Raw genomic sequence first — 6,458 nt, forward strand, 5'->3', positions numbered from 1 at the left:
TGACCGTAGCCGAGTTGGTAAATCGCGACACCACGAGGGTAGTGGCAGAGAACGTGTGCAACTGGTACGGTAGTCCAAGGAAAGCCGCAGAATCCGAGACCGTGTCCAGTGTAGTTGGACGTAATGCTAAGAGAGAGCATTCCGAGATAGCGTCTCAACGACACGAGTGCGAGGATTCTCCTCCAAGTGAGGTAGGAGTGGCAATGGACAGCTTTGTCGGGACAGTTACGAGCGCGACCCTTTCAGTAGAGTCGATACAGGCGTCAAACCGGCAGAACCGCGAAAAGGGAGATTTTCCTAGCGAGAAAGGTTTCGAAGTTGAAACAGCGGAAACCCCTTTTGAGAGTAACAACCGCGGTAAGGGCGAGTTGGGATGTCACAGTGGCTTCAGTGACAAAGGCTCCGGAGAGGCTACCTTGGTAATACTGGCACAAGAAGAGTGCGAGGCTGCCGGGGAAAAGGATAGCCATAAGAGCCAGGCGGGCTCAGTTGTAGCTGAGCACTGCAGTGCAGAGAATGGCGCGCAGAGCGACAGCCAGGCGGGCTCAGTTGTAGCTGAGCACTGCAGTACAGAGAATGGCGCGCAGAGCGACAGCCAGGCGGGCTCAGTTGTAGCTGGGCACTGCAATGTAGAGAATGGCGCGCAGAGCGACAGCCAGGCGGGCTCAGTTGTGGCTGAGCACTGCAATGCAGAGAATAGAGCGCAAAGCGACAGGCACGCGGTAGAGGACAACTCCCTAAGGAATGAGCCAGGGATCTCAGGGGCAGTTTCATGTCCGTCTGTCAGCTGCGTGGAGCTGGCACTCTGCTGCGAAGGCACAGAGGCCAGTTTGGAATTTCATAAAAATTTCCGAGGTGCGACGGAAAAACTAGAGATAGCTAGTTGTCATCAGGAGACGCACGCGACACAGTCTAGGCGCAGAAAAAGAACAAGGGCAAGAACCAAGAAAAAACGAACCAAATTCAAAGCCCTAAATTCGGTTGCGCGGACAGGTGCGAAAAAAAGAAATGCGGTGGAAGGAAAGGCGAAGCCTTCCCGCGTTGCGCCTCGCAGACTTACAACTGCAGTTAGCGATCTGGCGACACGGGCATCTCGTTCGAAGGCTGACTGCAGTAATGAAAAGGGAAGAGCGCGTCTTCCAAGCAAAACTGGCGCGAAGTGCATAAAGGGGCATCGGCCTGCAAGAAAGACTAGACCGCGCCGTCCGGACAAAAAGCCAGTTAGGAAAAAGGCAAAGCGGCCCAAGAGATCAGAAACCGCAAGGTTGCGCGGCACTCAGCGCATGCGAACACAGGCGTCGAACAACCGAGACGACACATGCAGGCGTGTTCGGCGGGCGCACTTGAAAAGGAATCGTCCTTCACATTTGGCACCGCATTCTAGGAAGCGCGCATGGCGAATGGGTAGCCGAGCTTCCTGCTTGGGGCGAGAGAAAGAGGCACCTTCTCGCGCTGGTCACTGCTCGTTGTCCAGAGCCAGAGTCGGTTATCGACATTGTAGGCACGACCAAGGTTTTCGGAGAGCCTCGAGGGGGCGCGGAAACGACAGGGAGAGTCGGGGATCGTTTTTTTCTGCAGCCTTTTGTCACGAGTTGACCGCAGTACAATCAGTCAAAGCGCGACCCCGGCGGGCGCGTCTGAAAGACTAATCCTTTCAACTCGGCGGCGGGGAGTCAGCTTTCCCCCCCGCGTGGCGATTCGAAGTAGCTGTTTCTTTTTTTTTATTCCTCTTTTTTTTTTCTGTGTGTGTTTATGAAATCAGGCAAGGAAAGGCTACTTTTGAGTTAAAACAAGTTGATCGGAGGTTACTGTTTTTTTTTTTCCTTACCTTAGACAAGGGCTAGGGCGTCACTGAGTTAGAAATCACAGGTGTCGATTTCACATGCTACCAAGAGATAACGGCACTCACAGGAGTGCAGCTCGCGTAGAACTACGCTTAGAGTCGCGTAGACGGAGATTTGATCCCTTAATTGTCTGACACCTTACCAAAGGGAGCCTCACTGACATACACTGAAATGACCGAAGAGAAAACTCGTCTGGGGGAAGCGCTCGTGTCCAGACCTTTGATTCGGGCCACTTATTTTGTTAAAGAAGTTCAGTGTGACGCCAGTGATAGAGGACTGGGTGCTATTTTAAGTCAAGTTGGCGACGGCCACGAAGAGCACCATGTTCAGTACGTCAGCCGCAGGCTGACCTGTAGAGAAGAAGCGTTCAGCGCTTCAGACAAAGAGCGCGCGTTTGGTTTAGACGGCACAGATGTTGTCGGGTTACCAGAGTTACTTGAACGGCGCGAAGTTCATATTTGAGACTGACCACCGTCTCAAACGTGCTTATGACAGTTTTGCCCCCCCCAAAAATGGTCGCTTGCTTAGACGGAGTGCTGCTCTCTAAAAACAGAATTTCTCGATGCGTTTCAGGAACGGAAAACCGCACGGAAATGCTGATGGATTCAGCCGATTGTTGTAGACAGGAGTACTTGGTAGGACCACCTACTGTGTGTGGGTTATTGGTTTTAACCTTGGTCCAAGCAGTCCGTCTTTGGCGATTTCAAAGGGGATATATTGCGCTTTCTCGGCACCAAAATTACGCCAAAATTCAGTCAAGTTTTAGTACACCTTTGTTGTCATTGTGGGAAGCCTGGTGGGCCTTTGGCAAATTCCGAGCGCTTGCTTGTGGGTCAGTGCCCTGTCTCGTGGAACAGTCCACTGATGCCATTCTTTGTTGAATGTTCGAGCTTGGATGCCATTTCTGGAAACCAGCCCTTCCACCCGACTCCGGCCTCATCTCTTCCTGCCCAGCGGTCGTGAACGCTGGCCATTCGAGATTTTTCGGGCCGCGGACGAGCTGTTAAGAGTGGACAACGAGGCCTGGCGCCGGCGGCAGAAGCATAGACGACGACGGACGGGGGTTGTTGCTCTCCAAATCACCGAACCTCCGAAGAGATCGAAGGACGCTGTCTCCCACGGGCCTGGGAGAAATTACTGTCAAACGAGTGTCGTCGTTAGGCAAAGATGCGGCGAGAACTTGGGACAGCAGCAGCAACGCTGGAAGCAGAGATGCACATGAAGCACGGCGAAAGCAGCGGTATACGTTGGCCGAGTCGGCCTTCGGGTCACCGAACGGGATGATGCTACGCAAGGTCACGCTGAGCGAGGCTGCTAATTGAAAGACGCTGTGTCGAAGGGGTCTCGTGCTTCGGCCATCCGGCGGGGGAGTTCGAGAAGGTTCAACCACCTGCGAGGAGACTGCGGGATTCTGCTTTCCCACGGAGGCAACGCACAGAAAACTTGCGGCAGTGGTCAAGGTGACGCATCTGTGTTTGATGACTGTCTTCCCCTTCTCATCCCCCAAGCTGTGAGAGAGAGAGAGAGCTTCAGCACCGCCCCGTGCCGGGGGTGGTACCGCCAGCGTCATCAATGGCCCATCCGATTGGACAACGTTATTCGAACTAAGTTCCCCAGTCAGGGATCTGGGGAACGCGAACCGTATTTAACGGGATGTTGTTGTGTGATCGGAGCATTGCATTGCATTGCATTCGCATTCGAGTCGATTCTCATCTGTAAATATGTAGAATAAACCCTCTTGTACAGTTTCCTCGATAGCGCAGTCCGTCAACGTCATTCGGAGCCGGTACCTGTGGGGCTAAACGAGTTAGTCATCTTCAGGACCCCTCCGTCTTCAACTCTGGTTCCAGCGGTGGGCTTGCGGCCCCGTTCGCAACAGGGTGTTCGAGTCAGATTTGAAAGCTCTTCGTGGACCCTTTAATTTAGAAAGAATTTAAGACAATCGCTGCTGGCAGTAGCACGCAACCGATTAAGGCGACACACCTCACAGCACGTCCGCTACCTCGATGACGTCGGTGGGCAGAAGGGACAGCCGGAGTGTACCAGGCCAGCCTTCAAGCTCGCCCCGTCTGCCCATTGACGTCATCGGGGCAGGGCACGTGCTGTGAGGTGAGTCGCCCTAATCGGTTGCGAGCTACTGCGAGCAGCGATTTTTAAAAATTATTTCTAAATTATACAGGGTCCACGCAGAGCTTTGAAATTTGACTCGAATACCCACAAACACCACCTCTACAGATGTGTTACACATGAATATGCCCATCTAAATCATTTCAGGGTTCCTTTAAGCGGTGCACCACTGACCTCGGATGGCAGGTGCTGCCACCGGCGGGACTTGTGTGATCCATGTTGTCCCGAGCAATCCCGACCAATCATTAACCCTTAACCAACACCTGCCAGGTTGCATGAGGACGCCATCTGTTATGGGTACCACCGAGTTATCACACACCCATACACACAGGATTCGGCGTCATAATCCTTAACAGCTTCTTTTTGAAGAGTAGCTATATATAGGTTTATGTTTGTGTAGTGCGTGTCGGCAAAACGCACTGCCGCTTATTATTATCCGGCAGATAATTTCTTTATCATGATCCGCGCGTACGGCGATTTCTTTTCAAAGTGAGCTTTAAAATCCCGCACCGGCGCATGGTCTATGAGGGACGCCGTAGTGCACGGCTGCTTTCGACCACCTGTGGTTTCTTAACGCGTGCCGCCATCGCGCAGCACTCGGATAATTTTGCGCTTCACCTCCATATGGGGCTGTCAGGCGAGCCCAATAGAGCCCAAGATTACAAACCCGTCAGTGGAGCAAAGGGAGGAGCTTCAATCCAGCTCCGACCCGCAAGATCAGCTTGCGCTGGTTGAGCGAGCCGAGGAAGCAGAAAGAACCAATGGGATCCTGTACCCAGGAACACCACTTGCAGCTCAAGACCCCAACCCCTAAACCCCGTCCCATTTAGCGGAATAAAGTTGTATACTACTACTTCTACCTCCATGGAAATTTGGCAGCAGCGGCTGGGATTCGATGCTGCGACTTCGACCTCAGCAGCAGAACGTCGCTTAGCCATTGAGGCCGATGTATTTACTTCGTCGAGATGAAGGCTTCAAAGCGGCAAGAAGTACTGGGAAATTTTTGTGCCTATACTAAAATGTGGACAGGCGTTAGCTGCCAAATGCACCAGTTTCACTTGGGAATATTTGCTTTAAATGCGTTGCTTCTCGAGGTACAAGTCCCTCCAATGGGGAAGATTTGTTTATGGCTGGTTTTGGGGTTTAACGTCCCAAAGCGACTAAGGCTATGAGAGACGCCGTAGTGGAGGGCTCCGGAAATTTCGACCACCTGGGGTTCTTTAACGTGCACTGACATCGCACAGTACACGGGCCTCTAGAATTCCTCCTCCAAAGAAATTCAACCACCAGGGCCGGGTTCGAACCCGCGTCTTTCGGGTCAACGGCCGAGCACCATAACCACTGAGCCACCGCGGCGGCTCCAATGGGGAAGAAGCAACTCATTTCTCCGCTATTTCTCCACTAAAATTAAAAATAACATTTGGATATTGCGCGAAGAGGAAAACTGAATGCTCAAAGCTTGTTCCCTTTCACATTCGAGGGACGTGTACTTTGTAATAACTTCATTGAGCATTGTTCCTGTAGATTAACAGCGTCATGCTTAATGCGAATGATCTCTAATCGGAGAGAGAATTAACTTTCAGGGAAAAATCCTTGCAAAATGAGGAGCCGAGATAGGAGGGAAAATTACAAGTAATTTATTGCCGAGTTTAAATCGTCAAGAGCAAAAAGAAATACTGTGACCACCAAAACTATGAGTCAGCACAGCAAAATTGAAGTGCGGTTTGCAATGCTCTTTTCGTACTATTTACATCTTAGTTTGCACCCTTGAGGGAGAGCATTGTTTTGTGCGGTCAGTGATTACGTAGATTGGAGTCAACCTTGAGGACTATGCGCTGTGTGCTTGCGGACGACCAGGCACGCATCGGGACAAACTCGATCACTCGGCCTCAACTTTCGATCTCAAAAGGACGCACCGTCTTACAGTGCTTCATTGCCATCGAGGGGAGAGCTTGCAATAAAATTGAGATTTCTAATAGTGATTTTACTGTTTATAGCAAGCAAAACACCTAGCGTTTTTCCCTGAAAACGCGAGACATAAGAAATTAATTACTTCGCACAGGCGACTTGAAACCACCAAAGCGTTTGGGAGAAATGATGAGAAAATGGTTTCTAGATCAAAAGCATTCAGGAGACATTTTTTAAAAAGAAAAATTGTCATACAGTTTTCGATACTACCGCACGCGCTCGTCCCAGAAGATTTAAAGCGCACAGGGCTTCCTCAGCTTCATGGCTGCATGCTGGGACGAGAAACGAGCTGTGTGCATGTGCAGGTACTTCTTGTGGACGCGTGAAAAACGGAGCCCTGCTGCGGATGTTCAGTCGCAGCAGGGGGATTCATCGGCACGTGGACTCGGCGCATGAGCTCCAGCCGCTCACAACAGCGCAGGAAGGAGAACAGGACCGGACGACGCCATCAGCTGCCCCCATCCCAAGCGCTTCAGGGCTGCCCGTTGCGTCGCGAAGCAGGCTGGTCGCACAGCCGGT

The sequence above is a fragment of the Amblyomma mixtum genome, chromosome 3 (assembly GCF_055824585.1).
Source record: "Amblyomma mixtum isolate Tamu chromosome 3, ASM5582458v1, whole genome shotgun sequence".
In the NCBI taxonomy this organism is placed as follows: Eukaryota; Metazoa; Arthropoda; class Arachnida; order Ixodida; family Ixodidae; genus Amblyomma; species Amblyomma mixtum.